The sequence below is a fragment of the Macrobrachium rosenbergii genome, chromosome 23 (assembly GCF_040412425.1).
Source record: "Macrobrachium rosenbergii isolate ZJJX-2024 chromosome 23, ASM4041242v1, whole genome shotgun sequence".
NCBI classification, from domain to species: Eukaryota; Metazoa; Arthropoda; class Malacostraca; order Decapoda; family Palaemonidae; genus Macrobrachium; species Macrobrachium rosenbergii.
The window spans coordinates 15528495-15545994 of record NC_089763.1 but is presented as its reverse complement, the minus strand read 5'-3'; the positions used below and the strand labels follow the sequence as shown (position 1 = coordinate 15545994).

Here is a 17500-nt window from a genome sequence, read left to right as displayed (position 1 = left end):
GGTGTATTCCATTAGGTGGATAGTAGTCTCAACTCCTTTTACGGAGTACTTGGGATTCAGGGAACACAAGGGAATACGAAGAGTTCCACTCGAAGAGAATCGTCTCATGATGGCTATATAACTACGCCATTTTTATTGAGGCATTTTGTTGGATTTTACTTTTTTTTGTTTTTTTGTTTTTTTAGATGCTGGACTAATAGCTGGTGTGGACTCGAATTGGCAACTTCAGTTAAATTGAACTTAGGGAGTAATTTTTCATATCGTGCGTCTTGCAACACCCGGCAGGGCGCTCTTTCACACAGACTTAGTCATAAAATGAAATTTGGCAATAGACTTTTAAGGCCTTGAAGATCACACTCACACATTTAGTACGACAAAATGAAAATACTTTTTTCTGACAGCTTCTTTCCCCTACTGCTTAGTTTTAGAATATTCTCCAAGTTTCTGTTTTTCCAGACTTATAACATTACGGGTAAAGCAAATCTCTCCTTGCCTTTCACCCATCTTTCCTTGTTTCATTCGGTCCTGGGCAAGTTAAAGACTTGACTCGCCTTGCCCTATTGGCAGTTTCATTTGAAATAAAAATTCTATTAATTTTTTTTGTCTACGCCAATTTTTTTTTTTTCAATTTGGAGTTTTATGATCCTCTAGGAATGTGAGTATTATTATTATTGCAGTGGAAGCAGTTAAACCAGGTTTTGGATCTTTCCTGGATGGTGACTCCGAAGGGTTTTGACCGGTATGTATTCACCTCTGCGGCGTGTTTAGCACAAGCCCGTTGGGGATTGCCTTAAAAACTTGAACAAAAGACTGTAAATATCATAAAGATAATGACCCCGAGAAATGTTAGTCGGAGATAACGACCCCTGAAAACCATTGGAGAATATAGAATATAGATTTTAACTCCAAGACCAAGCACTGGGACCTATGAGGTCATTCAGCGCTGAAAGAGAAATTGACATTAAGAAGGTTTGAAAGGTGTAATAGGAGGAAAACCTCGCAGTTGCACTATGAAACAATTGTTAGAGGGGGTTGAAAGTCATATGGAAGAAAGAGAATTTGAACGGAGTGAATGAGAGAGGTTGCAGCTAGGGGCCGAAGGGACGTTGCAAGACCCTTAAGTAATGCCAGCAGTGTACCAAGTGAGGTGCACTGACAGCACTAACTCCCACGGTGCTGATAACTATAGGGGGTCACTGTCTAGAAAAGATCCAAATTTTCATATGTTATGTTAATAAGTCGTCCATTCCTGTTTTACAAATTCATATGCTATGTTAATAAATCCTCCATTCCTGTTTTACAAATTCATATGCTATGTTAATAAGTCCTCCATTCCTGTTTTACAAATTCATATGTTATGTTAATAAGTCCTCCATTCCTATTTTACAAATTCATATGTTATGTTAATAAGTCCTCCATTCCTGTTTTACAAATTCATATGTTATGTTAATAAGTCCTCCATTCCTGTTTTACAGATTCCATTCCTGTTTTACAGATTCCATTCCTGTTTTACAAATTCCATTCCTGTTTTACAAATTACATTCCTGTCTTACAAATTCCATTCCTGTTTTACAAGTTCTATTTCTGTTTTACAGATTCCATTCCTGTATTACAAATTCCATTCCTGTTTTATAAATTTCATTCCTATTTTACAAATTCCATTCCTGTTTTACAAATGCCCGGTGTGTGGCCATGCGCGCTAGCGTTTATCGCGTACCGATGTATATTCTAAAATGCTTTTCAATTCCCACTTTGCACAAAACTGTAGAATATCGAAACATACTTCTTCAGACTTCGATCTGTCGTACAAGTTGGCAATTGGAGAGACAAGAAAGAATAAATAAGGACTGGAAAAATTATTGAAAAGTCAATAAAAGCATTACTAAATAAAAAGGTAAATCGGTTATGAAGTTGATATATTTGTGAACAGGGAAAACAAAACAAATAATTTAAAAAGGGAAAAAATAAATAACGGGAAAAAATTAGATAAATTGGTAAATAAAAATAAAAAGGTGAAGCAAGAAAACCTTTGACGAAACCATAAATAATAAATAAATAAAGTGCCGGGCAAATAAATGAAGAAATAAAAAGCAAATAAATGATTGAATAAACAAATGAATAGGCAAATAAATAAATAAATAGATATATACATAACTAGATCAATAAGAATATAAACACAGTGGTCACGAAATAGAACACAAATATATTCTGTTTTCTAATTCTCAGTCTTCACCGCAGAAGTAAAGATGATTAGAATCTGATGTTATCTGATCAAGAAACTGAATATTCCTATGATGTCTCCGAGTTCATATAAATAGCTTCACGAGTCTTAGCAGCAGAAGAACTCGAAGAGTCTTCCAATATTTAAAGAGAATTTAAGAGAATAACAGAGATAATTTGGTGTAGCAAGATGGCGCCTGCTGGTCCTTTTACGTCCAAAGGGGAGAATGCTGGTGAATTAGGAGAGACGTCGGTGCGGGAAGAGAAGTGAAATCATATACATAATGCGGAATAAAATGAGAGAATGTTTAGCCTCAGAAGCAGAATCTTAACTCAAATAAATAATAATTGATGAAGGAAGAGGGAAAAGCTGAAATCACATATGCATTAGACGCAGTGGCGATTACGTTAAGAAAAAGGGGAAAAAACATTTAGCAAGATGAGAAAGGGATATTGCAAATAAGAATACGCAGTGTGAAAGAACGTAAAATAACAAGAAATAAAGAAAAATGGGATGAAACAATCGAATGACGTAAGGACGTGGATAACTGAATTAAAAAGGAAAATATTTAAAATGAACTTTAACGAAAGAAGAGCCATTAAATGAATGAGTTAGTGCGTAAAAGAGAGGAATGATGAGAGGAAAAGATGAAATTAAATAGAGATAAAAAATAAACTGAAAAACATATAGCAAAAATACTGGGGAATAGCTAAAGCGGGGTAATTCAGATAAGTAGTGGTTGCGATGATAGATACATCAAAGGTGGGAACGGGAGAGCCAAATGAACGAACAAATAAATTACGGATCTTATAATAGGAAGCATAAAAGTAAATTAATAAAGGGTTCAGAATAATTCTTTAATTAGATCTCCGTTGTTAATAAGTTCTGAGTTCACTATTATTTTAATATTAGAAAACCCATTAAATAAATCAACCAACAAGATAACAGCATGAAAAACGGGAAAATGTATTCGGAAACGAACAGGTGATGATAATTGAATAGGAATTAACAAGAGGAAAAGAAACTTGAGAGAAAGAGAGAGAGAGAGATAAGAAGAGTAAAAACCGTGTTGAAAGAAGCAGAGACAGACAGACAGACATAACAGACATACTACGACATCAGATATATGGGAAGATAAAATGAACTTTATGAGAGAACTGCTGGAGGTGGTTACGTACATGAAAGGAGGAAGAACCATAGGAGGAGGAGGAGGGCGAGGGTGAAGGGGAAAGGGAAAAATGAGAAGAAAAAGGGTGAGGGGGGGAAGGCTTGTCTCACCTGAAACAGGAAGAGAAAACAGGTTGAGGAACCTTTTGACGAGTGAGATAGTAAAGCAAAAAGTAGGAAAATTTGGTGATTATCGTTATTATTGTTCACAAGTCACGAAGGCTTCCACTTTTGATAAGACGGTGCACATTTGAGAAGGACTTATCGGAGTGAAAAAATGTGTATTAATATATTTACTTTCTGTGTGTGTAACCCATGTTATACGTATGCTAAATCAAGGAAGCATGGTCGGAGCTTCAGGGCGGTACGTAACGCGTTTTAGGATTAAGATTTGTCGAAAAGATTCTCAACCCTCCCTTATATTGCCGTCAAAAACAGTTCGATCCTCTCTTATATTACCGCCGAAAACAGGTCGACCCTCCCTAATACTACCGTGAACAACCTTTCGACCCTCCCTTATATTAACGTCAAAAACCACTCGAACCTTCCTTATATTACCATGAAAACCTATTCGACCATCCCTTATATTACCGTCAAAAACCACTCGAACCTTCCTTATATTACCATGAAAACCTATTCGACCATCCCTTATATTACCGTCAAAAGCAGTTCGAACCTTCCTTATATTACCATGAAAACCCATTCGACCATCCCTTATATTACCGTCAAAAGCAGTTCGAACCTTCCTTATATTATCATGAAAACCCATTCGACCATCCCTTATATTACCTTCAAAAGCAGTTCGAACTTTCCTTATATTACCATGAAAACCCATTCGAACATCCCTTATATTACCGTCAAAAGCAGTTCGAACCTTCCTTACATTACCTTGAAAAATTTGACCATCCCTTATATTACCCAAAAGTTTGAACCTTTCTTTATGTTACCTTGAAACCCATTTGACCATCCATATTACCGTCAAAAGCAGTTCGAACCTTCCTTACATTCAGAAAACCCTTCTTATATTTCAAAAACAGTTGAATCTTCCCTATATTACCATGAAAACCCATTCGACCATCCCATATTACCGTCAAAAGCAGTTCGAACCTTCCTTATATTTAAGAAAACCCATTCGACCACCATGTCAAAAGCAGTTCCCTTTATATTCAAGAAACCCATCGACCATCCCTTATATTACCGTCAAAAACAGTTGGAATCTTCCTTATATTACCATGAAAACCCATTCGACCATCCCCTATATTACCGTCAAAAGCAGTTCGAACCTTCCTTATATTACCAAGAAAACCCATTCGACCATCCCTTATATTACCGTCAAAAACAGTTCGAACCTTCATTATATTACCATGAAAACCCATTCGACCACCCCTTATATTACCGTCAAATAACCGTTCGAAACCCCTCCCCCTGTATATTTCCGTCAAAAACTATTCGACCCTCCCTTATATTACCGTCAAAAACTGTTTGATCCTCCCTTTATTACCATCAAGGATTATTTGACCTTCTTTTATACTACCGTCAAAAAACCGATCTAGATACTTCCTAATATTACTTGGCATTTCATTATTCACGTACTTAAGTAATTGATATATAAAAAAGGAAAAAGAAACAATAAATAAGGTAGTGAAAAAAAAAGAGTAAGATGAAATTCAGTGTTGTACAGAAATCAGGAGACGTTTGACCTTATGATCTTTGGGAATTAATTGTGAATGAAGATCCGACGTGATTCCATTATATGCATTATATGTGAGTCAGAAGACGTGATGGATTTTTTCATTGATTTCTTTAGGATTTCAGCTGTAATTTTGGGGTACGTGAGGTTACTTTCCATTGTTTAATTCAATTTCCTGTAGTTCACACACACTACACTCCATGGCACCGTCTTTGAAATCTACAGGTAGACCTGCGGTTTTTATACAGTAGAAATATGCCCCCCCTCTCTCTCTCTCTCTCTCTCTCTCTCTCTCTCTCTCTCTCTCTCTCTCTTTCCACAAAAATATCCCACAAAAATATACGCACTATATATATGTAATATATATATATATATATATATATATATATATATATATATATATATATATATATATAAACATATATAATGTCTACAACGTTACCACGCCTTCTGGCTATCCTGTTCCTCCTTAAATTGAAGTTTTCTAGAAACAAAAACGTAACCAGTAATATAAAATATTATATAATGCACAACTTCATTTAGACTTTTTCTCATCGTAACCTCCTTTATACCTTCACTACCTCCACAGTAACGCATTTCAAACTAATCTTCCACTGAGGTTTTATTTTTGTGTCCCTTATCTATCTCTCTACCTATATGCCGTCGACTCATACCCAGAAATGGCACAGACTGAGCTATAGGCGAAAAAATGAATATTTATCTAAGCGAGTGGGTGTAGCAATTTCGCCCGATCTCGCCTCACCGGTTTTTGGGTCTGGTACACCTGCGCTTAAAAAAAATATAATTGTCTTTTTATTCCGCCATCTACGACCCTGTTTTTCCTTCCACCGACTAATTCACGTCATGCCTCTTCCCTCCTCCCTCCCTCCCTCCCTCCTCCTCCTCCTCCCCTCCTCCTCCTCCCCTCCTCCTCCTCCTCCTCCTCCTCCTCCCTCCTCCTCCTCTCCCCTCTCCCTTCTCTTCCTCCCCAACTTCTTTTTTACTCCTTCAATGGAAACTTGACCCTTGATTCATAAAACTTTCATTTTACTTTACCGCCTCTCTCTCTCTCTCTCTCTCTCTCTCTCTCTCTCTCTCTCTCTCTCTCTCATGTGATAGGTTTCCCAACTAATTGGAATAGAAACATAATTCCTATGATGCATATCAATAGCTGGTTGTATACTCGCCACTTTCGTCACATCAATAAATGTAATTTGGTGAAATAAGGGCAAGTTTTCTTAAAGGAAAAGTAGTATTTCAGCTTCTGTGTGGTGTCCATGCTTTACCTTTTTATGATTCTTTTACTTTTTTACCGGGGGCCATCATAAATGTCATAAAGCCTCTATTGTTAGGCAGGGACTGGCTTTTACGACTTACGTCCAGTTTTTTCCATTCGATTTTTTTGAAGCATGAAGGAATTTATGACTCCAACTGGCAAATGAAGTGTTTACCGTTGCTTGTATGTGTCCGTGCGTCTGTCCGTTTCCGTCGTTGTATGGGGCTTAACAAATTTATCGTCTTGTCCCCTCCCTATGGGCGAGAGAGCTGGGGAGAACTCTCGGCTATTCAGCTCCGTTCTCTTACGTGTTCAAACATTCACACCTCAAACAACGCCGAGGGTATTATGTAACTGACACCTGTTTTTTCGGTACATTATTTTATTGCTTCGGAAGATATAAATTACTGCGGTGGATGACGGTGCATTTTCTTTTTCTTTTTTTAATTAGTCTCTTAAATCCTTTTTCATTTTATTTTGTGCTTAGCGATAGTTCTTGCTCTGCTGATTTTAACTCGCTCTCTCTCGCCCTCTATCCTTTACGCTTCCATATGTAGATATGTATAAATAAGAGAGTGTAGGTCCTCGAGAGGGCTTTCGGTATAAAGGATGGCTTTCTGTATAAATATGTCATGGCCATCGAAACTAACGATTCTTATGCCAACTTAAGAAGACTAATAACTTATGCTACTGGAGTCCAGTACCGGGTTCAGGTCACACTGCATTTCTTGTAACCTGTCCAGTGACGATCCAAATAGATATTTTTGAAGGAGATTTCTTCATAATTTCAAGGTGTGTGTGTGTGTGTGTATGTATGTGTATATAATATATACATGTATAAATGTGTATGTATATATATGCATATATATATGTAAATATATATAATAAATTATATATATATAAATTTTATATATATACAGTATATATATAATATATATATATATATATATATATATATATATATATATATATATATATACACCTCCAACTTCCGGAGCAACAGCTCGAAGAACAATCCAAGGCGGGTCAGGGAGAGGCACTATCCAATTTTTTGCGGTTTTTATTATAATATGCCGACGTTTCACAACTCCTCATAGTTGCATTTTGTAGGATGCAAACAGCGAACATGACAATCAGTAAACTAATAAAATTAGAATTACAGTTAAAATCACAATAAAACATTCAGAATAAAATTACTAAAAGAACACTCCAAAAGACTGGTGACAACCTACCCAGAAGGAAAGTAAAAACAAACTACTGCCACTCGCCTTGAATATTACAAGAGAGAGAGAGAGAAAAAATAATAATAAATAAACATACAGACAGAAGAAACAGCTCAACAAGACCATCAGGCAATAAACTATTGTGTGGACGATGTTTGGGAGTTTAACGGCGCTAGAGTCAATTTGATAATAATAGATTCAAGCATTTTTAAATAATTTTCTTTTTGTACCTGTCCTATTATTGAAAAGTCTTTATTTTCTGCAAAAGTTTTACATATTTTCGAATGATTCCTGATATTAGACTGTTCAGGGCTGGACTATCTGCTCCTGGTTCTGAAGCTGACTCCTCTGTGAGAGTCAGTGCTTTCTCGCAACAACCTCTTAGTACATCCCACATAGATCCCCTGACTACATCTGGGGCTACATGTCGTTGGATGTAAATGAAGGACTGAGCTTGTCTTTAAACCTGAAGAGAAGCCAACTGTTCGACGATTCCTCGGAATGAGTTTGAGGAGGGCCGGTATATTCCTTTTGAATGATGTTTAGAAATTTCTCTCTGAAAGAATCGTCTTGCATATAGGGGAATCCCGCGCACAAATTCATATTAGGTACAGTGTAATATAAGGTAGGTGGCGTCATCTTTTTATTCAGCATACTATTTGACAGTTTAAAAAATAGTTTTGATGGCAAACAGTTATTCCTGAAAAGTGAATTTGTACGCGATGTCCCCCTATATACAAGATGTTTCTTCCAGAAAGAAATTTCCACACATCATTCATTATATCAAATCTTTCCCATTTTTTTCCCAAAGGATTCCTGTATCAAAAGTTGTAGCTAGTTATATTTTAATTAGGTATACCAGTTACGTTTTCCTATATTTTTGAAATGCTGTCAGTGCCTAAATGTCTGTCCAGTTAAACCAAGCTTATTTTCCAAACATTTTTTCAAGGCTCTCAGTGGCCAAAAACCTCAACCACTAAAACCACACTAATTTTATACATTTTTCGCTTCAGGAACTCTCAGCTGTTCCAAGATTTGAGATTCCTTTTCTATCGTAACTGAAGAGTTAAGAAGATATTAAATAATAGAAAAGGAAATAACTGTAGAAGGGTGGTCTTTGGATTTTATTTTTCGTAACAAAGGGGACATTTAAGATACTTCCGAGATACTAAATGGATCATGTATAAGCAAATCATGATGAAAAAAATGGTAAGTTATGATAAAACAGCATAGTTTGCCAACTCACAGGATGCTTATAATCGTAGGTATTTAGTCCCAATAGAAAATCTTTCGAAAGAATAAGTAGCCCCGTCCCAAATGGTACGACTTCATCCCGTATTCAGGACTATCATTGAGTCAGGTTACAGACGTTAGAATTAGTTATAATGTCTCTCTTCAAGAGGCCTTCGTCAGCAATTTAGACCTCAATTCGATCTCGATTATGAGAAGATAAAAGACCCCGAGTCGTTCTCCGGAGGTCTGTGTCGTTCGGGGTAGTCATTAGATTCGATCAAATGATCGTTTGCAACGACCCTGGTCGTAGGGAAAGTGCAGTCCTTCGATTGAAAATGAGGAGCTCATTGCACAATGATGGGTTGCGAGAGGTGATGTCATCGTCAGCGTTTAGATAACGTGTTTTATGGGGCACCTCCTTGCGATCTAAAAAAAAAAAGAGGAGTAAAACTATTTTTAACCGATGATTGGAATATTGTAGTTAAGACAAGCAGTTTCGATTCATAGCTTATTATTTTAGATGAAATTTGGGTACCTTTTACATGACGATTATGGAAATAATTTAAGAGTGTTAAGGTAAATGAAGAAAAAAGTATTCATAAGTAAATCATACAGATATTATAGAAGGAGGTCACACATACACGCACATACTTTTATACATACATACATGTGTTTATATCTCGTATATACATATATATCTATATATATATTATATATATGTATAAATATTTGTGTGTGTGTGTGTGTACGTTTACTGTATATATGCATGTATGCATACAATGATATATGTATAAATGAATGTCTGCATACAATGATATATGTATAAATGAATGTCTGCGATATGTACATATCAAGTACATATGTGAATAGAAAAGCGCATTCATTTATATGAGTAATTATGTATTGTAAGCTAAAGGCCAATAATTACATCTCAATAAGTTCCCTCAATCTTAAATCAGTGAAATTACCAGAGAGAGAGAGAAAGAGAGAGAGAGAGAGAGAGAGAGAGAGAGAGAGAGAGGTGGCCACCCATTCCATCATATCTAGTGCGTTAGATCATTCCGCAATGAAATGATAAAACGAGTCGTCCATTTCATCATTTCTCCTGGAGATGACGAAAGAATCTCTCATTTCCATCGCCTGGAAACGATTATCGCCGGACGCGGCGTGGCTCAGCGGCCAGATATATCGCATCGCTACACCCGAGTTCCGAGATTTCGGAGAGATCGCAATCTTAACTGGTCCGGTTGCCTAATTCGGCCCGGACATTTAGGGGTAGTTAAGAGCAGGAGTTATGACCAGGCGGACTGTAACATAGTCATTAACAGCGCTCTAGTTTTTTTAATGTTTTTCCTCACAGGTACATGAAAAAAAGAGGCATATCGCCAGACGAGATTTGAATTAATTCAGGAGAGGTTAGTGGTTAGGTATGATCACGGCGTGGTAAGATGAGTCGTGAAGTTGCATACGTACACAGATAGACATACGCTTTTATGTATGTATGCATATATATATATATATATATATATATATATATATATATATATATATATATATATATATATATATATATATATATATATATATATATAGAACTAATCAACACACAATCACGTGTAGAACATAAATAAATACCCGACTTGTATCGGGGATCGAACTCAACGTCCCTCAATTGAAAGGCAAGGTGTGGTGCAGTTGGTAGCACCTGGCCTTTCAGATTGGAGACCTGGTTTCGATCCTGATGTGAGTCAAATTTATATATATATATATATATATACATATATATATATATATATATATATATATATTATATATATATTATATATATATATATTATATATATATATATATATAAAACAATGATACCGTGATGCTAGTTCGAATCCTCCTTCATAGGCTATGTAGTGACAAACGTATCGAAAAGTGTGAAAAATTCGAGAATTAAAGAAGGCATTGCGGTTATTACAATTACATACGTAACTGGTATAAAGTGACCAGTAGATTCTATATATACATAAATAAGATAATAGATATGATTGCCACACAGCATATGTACGAGTTCATATACGTTGCAGAATTTTTATATATGCATATATATAATATATATATATATATATATATATATATATATATATTAATTTACATTTAATTTCCATGTTGTAAAGTATCTACATAATATATAATTAATGTCAACCCGAACTAAACATTTAGGAATACGTGGAAATAAAAAGCGTATAATGGATTCTGTTAACCAATTTTCAGTTTATCTGGTATCCTCTGTCCCTCTTACCGCTACCCCCCTGCCTTCCCCCTCCACATCCCAGGCCCCTAGAATTTTATCAGAGCCCGATGTTTCAGTCAGGCATAAGAAAGACCTCGTCAGCTAGTTTTAATAGCGGTTGACTCCACGGAACTGCTAATGACTCGCCCAGTCCGTGATAGAATGATACCGTCGCTAAGATATTATAGTCGAGAGCTCTTAAAGACTGTACAGTGATGTCAAGAGCCCAAGGAGACTGTGTAGGGATTTCCAGAGCTCGATGAGATTGTATAAGGATAAAATCTCAGAGAAACTGTATACTGATTTCAAGAGTTAAGAGATACCGCCTAAGTATTTCAAGAGCTCGAAGAGACGATAGTAATGCCTAGAGCTCACAGAGACTGTACAGTGTCCTCATCCCAAGGAATCTATGTGGAGTGTAAAACTCGTTATCGAACGGTAGTAAGCATGATAAAACCGTACGATTGATGATAAACAAGGTTTAATTTTTAAAAGCTTGGAGACGTTTCGTTTACTGCTCGCTGTGAATTAGACTCATATCCTCAAACTCTTTGGTGTATTGAAGATCATTCAAAGTCTTAATGTATGGTCACATTAGAGGTCTTCCGGTATCTTTCTAACTCATCCTGCCAGCAAACTTTGCGCCAGATAGCTTTGGCGAACTTCAAGTTATGTAGCTGTGTGGCACAACTTGAAAAAAAAGCAAGACCCTGTGGTAGTACAAGACGAGATTAATTTAATGTGGCCATTAATGAAGTCAAACTGTTTCTTTTAGGCGTCCTGCAAGGTGCTTCCACACCAGCAGTGTTTTTAACAACTTGTAGCATTTTGACGCAGGAATTAGGACCAAGAATGCGATATCTTATTTTTTACTTATTACCGGGCGCGCTGTACTTAAATTTTGTCACCAGTAAAGAAGCATCCATCGCCCATCAATATATGCCGTCGGGTTAGTAGAAAATGACAGAAAACTTACTCTATTGTTGTTAGATTAAGCTAACCTTATGCCAGCACTGGTTCTTGCTCACATGGCAGGTGGAACAAAAGTGACACTATATTTGACCTGCTGACATATGAAGACTAACAGTCCACCCAGAAAGGATAGGAAAATGTTCTGCACATTGTGGAAAATAAAAAAAGATTTTTTTTACTTGACATTTAGAGAGAGAGAGTCAGAAGATGACAACGAAATACATTTGTTCATGGCTGAACAACTGCGAACAAATCTGATGTTAGAACAACTTACTTTCACAGACTGAAGGACAGAGAGAAAAGAGAGATTAGATAAGAAGGTTTAGATTACAAAATGACTCTGAAGCCAAGGGGGACGAGAAATTGTGAAAATCTCCCGAAAATGCGAATCAGCTGCGCCAACTTACCTAAAAAAATATGAACTGTAGAATGACTTCATTTGGATTGAATTAATTGGGAAAACAGCCGACAGGAACAAGCAAATTAAACAGAAATAATTAACAGCTAAGGAAACTCAAGAAAGAGGAAAGCATCAAAGAGAGAGAGAAAGAAAAAAAGACACAGGACAAGTCCGAGCAATTTAGTCAAAATGCGCAGAATGTCGACTCGAGTGAAAGCTTGAGCGCATTCCGTGAATTCAGTGTCGTGTTTACATCGCTCCTCTGCAGCTACAGTTTAGAATCCTGTTAGCTACCGAGATGTCGGGGGCCGGTACTTTGCATATCTCTCACGGTGAAAAGCAAAGGATACTTCGGTGCTTTTTCTTCTCTCTCTCTCTCTCTCTCTCTCTCACTCTCTCTCTCTCTCTCTCCTCTCACATACACACAAACGGTGAAAACGGTGAAGTGCTCTCTCTCTCTCTGCTCTCTCTCTCTCTCTCTCTCTCTCTCTCTCTCTCTACACACACACACACACACACAAACAGTGAAAAGCAAGTATTCTTCAATGCTTTCTTCTCTTTCTTCTCTCTCTCTCTCTCTCTCTCTCTCTCTCTCTCTGCTTTTTCTTATACTTACACACACACACACAAACGCTGAAAAGCAAGTATTCTTCAATGCTTTTTTCTTATTCTCTCTCTCTCTCTCTCTCTCTCTCTCTCTCTCTCTCTCTCTCTCTCTCTCTCACACACACACACACACACATTTGACCATCGAAATTCATCATGACACCTTCCCTCTTCGAGATTTTAATCACCTTATGATCCATTTTTAAACATTCTTCATTTTCAAAAAATCTTTCATTCTTCATTTTCTGTTATTTCACTCTCGTATAATCATTCAGTGCATTGCACTTGCATTCAGTGACTCATGCCTGATTTACCTGCTCTAAGACGTTTTGAAGAGCCAGGAGGCATACGCCTTTTCAGCGATGATTTATGGGATGAGATCTATAGTCCCACACCCAGCCCCATGGTTGTTCACGGTGGGCTATGTGCCGACGATGTCTCTCTCTCCTTGGGGGTCACCCATCCAACTAGTGACAAATAAACAAAAGGCAAGTAACGTGAATAGGCAAAGATATTTTCGCTTTTATTTTTGACAACAGCGCCTCTTCTGCAGGCTGTGCATTAACATTACGCATTGACCCGTAAATTATTCTTCAGAGGGACTCTTTCTGGAACTGTTAGTAACGGAGAGAGAGAGAGAGAGAGAGAGAGAGAGAGAGAGAGAGAGAGAGAGGAACCTTTTAAGTAAGAACATACCAAGATCTCCGAGTAGCATTTATTATACCCAGTGAGAAAGCGGTATTTGAGGGCGGAGAGAGAGAGAGAGCGAGCGAGAGAAAGAGAACATTCACAAAAGAAATAAAATAGGCACCTACCGCAACTGTCAAACGTACTGCATTCACAATGGGAAGGAGAGCACCGAATTATCCACTTCATCTCCGTTGACAATAGATAAAGGAACCTGAATGGTCAATGAGATTTCACTTAGGCGCAGCGAAAACTCCAGTGAATTCTTTTCGTCCTCACAGACCCATCATGCACGACATAAAACTTCACCTGAATAGTGGTATGTCGCGACAGAGAAGTCTTATGGTAGTCTCCTTAAAGAAAAGCATAGATTAACTTGAATCACGCATTAAGAGTTAGCACGGACTTAACTCAGGGTTTCAGTTGGGGAGAGAAATTAAATAATTATCTCGTGCAAGTTCTGTTATTCATTTCAACTTTTTTTTCCTTTTTTTTTTTTATTCTCCACACAAAAAGACTCCAGTAGGTTTTACTGTATCAGTTACATGTCTTTATTTTTATGATTTTCATTCTGGGAACGTTTCACCTTGCCAAAGGTTAATGGAAGCAAATATCCTCCCCCCACCCTTCTCCCCACTCTTCAAACCACCGCACCTGGTCCATCATGGATGCTCCTGAGAAGTCAGTTATCAACGTTTTGAAGAAAAAACAATTAAAAAATGCACCGAAGTTTAAGTTTTCTGTACGGCGTATAATGCTATATGAAACTTTCAGCCACGGCCCATGAAAATCTTAGCCGCGACCCATGAAATTCACCCACAGTCTGGTGGTGGCCTGTGTGGCCTGTGTTGTTGGTAGCTATAGCAGTACCAGAAGTATGATTATGGCTAACTGTTACCTTAAATAAAATAAAAACTACTGAAGGCTAGAGGGCTGCAACTTGCTATGTTTGATGATTGGAGGGTGGATGATCAACACACCAATTTGCAGCCCTCTAGCCTCAGTGGTTTTTAAGATCTGAGGGAGGACAGAAAAAGTGCGGACGGACAGACAAAGCCGTCATAATAGTTTTCTTCTACAGAAAACTAAAAAACGTAAGCTTACACATGGGAAATGAAATAAAGAATGAATTGCAAACGCGAGAGTGCATGCTAGGTAAGGGGAATTGGTGCAATGCAAGTAAGTGTACGAAACATCTGATGATGTGTAAATTTTCTGCACTTGTGACTCATCCACAATTCAACAGTTAAAGTATGAAAGTGAAACGACCTCTTCTTGAAATATATACACGTATACAAACACGTATAAGTATTCCTTTATGGTACTTATCTATGGATCTACAAAATCAAATGATAAACTTCCAGGTTTATGGTTCAAGGGATCCTAACAACCTGTCTTTCATTCTTCCTTCTCTCTCGTCAACGCGACACCCGATTTCGGCGGAATGTGAATGAGCTCCCCCTTCGATCGAGAGTATATTTCCAGCGGACCTCCTCTCCGTAGTGGGGTAGCGCCGTTAGTGCACCTCATGCGGTGCAGTGTAGGCATTACTTGAGGTTATTTGCAGCGTCTGTTCGGCCCGTAGCTGCAACCACTTTTATTCCCTTTACTATACCTCCGTTCATATATATTCTCTCTTCCATCTTACTTTCCACCATCTCCTAACGATTTTTTCAGTGCAACTGCGAGGTTTTCCTCCTGTTACACCTTTCAAACCTTTTTACTGTCAATTTCTGTTTCAGCGCTGAATGACCTCGTAGGTCTATGCGCTTGGCCTTTGGCCTAAATTCTATGTTCTGTTCTATTTTATTCCATTTCCAGTGGACATACTGACCACTCGACCACGCCTTCTCGAATTCTGACCTAAATAGCAGTCACCTGTAGGGGGCACTGATAATTTCAGTTTCTGGGCTTCTCGGCGGAATTGCACCTGCATTGGGGTACTCTCTGCTACAGTAAGCAGACACAGAGTGCCAAATCAACCGTGTGATTCGCGACCATGGGTCCTGCGATGGGATGAGGGCAGGTAAAAGCGGTCTCATTTAGGAGTTTGAGTTTATCTGGGGAACCGGATTCTTTTCGGGAGGGTGGAAATATTTTTTCCTAGGGGTGGGAGGTTGCTGTTTTCGATCTATCCAAAAAAAAAAACGACTTCATCATTTTTATAATTTTTGTAATGTATGCGTTTGTGGTCCGCAGTTTGCGCAAAAATGCAAGTTTAATTGCGAGATTTTGCAAGTCTAAATTGTGTTGTTTGTGCTTTGCTGCGCCCGGAGTGCTAAGCGCGTAATGGCTTGTGAGATTCCTAGCATATATACGGATGTGGTTAAGACAGAGAGAAAGAGAAAGAAAAAAAATAAAGAGGAAGAGAAAGAATTATAGACTGGCGTTCACGCGGTATTGCTATTGTTGTAGCCGTCTTTCTTTGTAACACTGACGCTTAATCCGTATAAGTGTGGGTATTCGTGTGTATTAATGTGATTGCTTGTGTCTGTGCGTGTGTGTGCGCGCAAGAGAGAGAGAGAGAGAGGGGGTGGGGGGCGGGGAGATTGAAATGGGGTTTGAGATAAATCTTAGCTGAAGTTTATTTTTTAATTTTTCAGGTATCGAGGTCACTGCTATGAAGTTTCATGACGAAACACCCCCACCCCCACCATGGCCACGCCGCAAAGGGGATAGAATAGGTAAGGTTTAACGTCATGAGTTTATTTATTTATTTTGTCTGCATATTGCTCAGCGTCTCATTGTTACGTTCTCTGTTTTTTCATCCTCTCATACCCGCCGATACATGCATACTGTACTGTCAAGGAACATAAAATATCAATGGCATATGGACCATGTTAAATACTGGAAGTTAATGCAGTAGTATATGTGACAGAAGTCACATATACTACTGGTAGTGCGAAGTCAGGTTTTAATGTGGGGCATCGGATTCATAGAGAGACTTTTTTTTTTTTGTCTAGTTAACCTTATGCCGGCACAGCACCTTTCGACTAAAATTCATTGAAATTTATAGGACACAGCCTTTATTGTGAAGAGCAAGAGTAAGAAATATTTTGACATCGTGGAGAAGCCGCTATTTTTGGATGTCGATGCCTCGGTCAGTGTTGCCCTCTCAGAGATCATTTGCATGAAGGACTGTAATGGAACAGCAAGTAGACATGACATCATTAATCATCACCTGATTGATGTGTTTAAAGTATATGGCGTTGGGACTACTCTCAACTTCATTGATAATAGTCCCATATGACGTTGGGACTATTATCAATGTTTGAGATATGGCGTTGGGACTATTACTTCAAAACATCAATCAACTGAAATGTTTGAAATATATGGCGTTGGGACTACTTTAAAACAATCTTCATTGATAATAGTCCCATGGCGTTGGGACATTATTATCAGTTAAGTTGAGAGAACCCAACGCCATATATAAAAACATCAATCAACCGGAAATGTTTGAAGTATATGGCGTTAGGGGATTCTCAACTTGATATTGTGACAATAGTCCCCATTGATAAGGCGGCGATTGGGACTATTATCAATGAAGTTGAGAGTAGTACCAACGCCATATACTTTAAACATTTCAGTTGATTGATGTGTTTACAGTATATGGCGTTGGGACTCTCAACTTCATTGATAATAGTCCCATATGGCGTTGGGACTATTATCAATGAAGTTGAGAGTAGTCCCAACGCCATATACTTTAAACACATCAATCAACTGAAATGTTTGAAGTATATGGCG

The 17500-nt window shown here is 37.8% G+C and overlaps 1 protein-coding gene across 1 annotated transcript in view; it reads left to right on the top strand.

Annotated features, from left to right (window-relative positions):
* Positions 1-17500, top strand: part of LOC136851305 (uncharacterized) — a 387719-nt gene that overhangs the window by 88111 nt on the left and 282108 nt on the right. The window contains exon 2 of the mRNA XM_067125305.1: positions 16360-16440. The gene's annotated coding sequence lies outside the window, so the exon portion shown is untranslated. The remainder of the gene's footprint in view (positions 1-16359; positions 16441-17500) is intronic.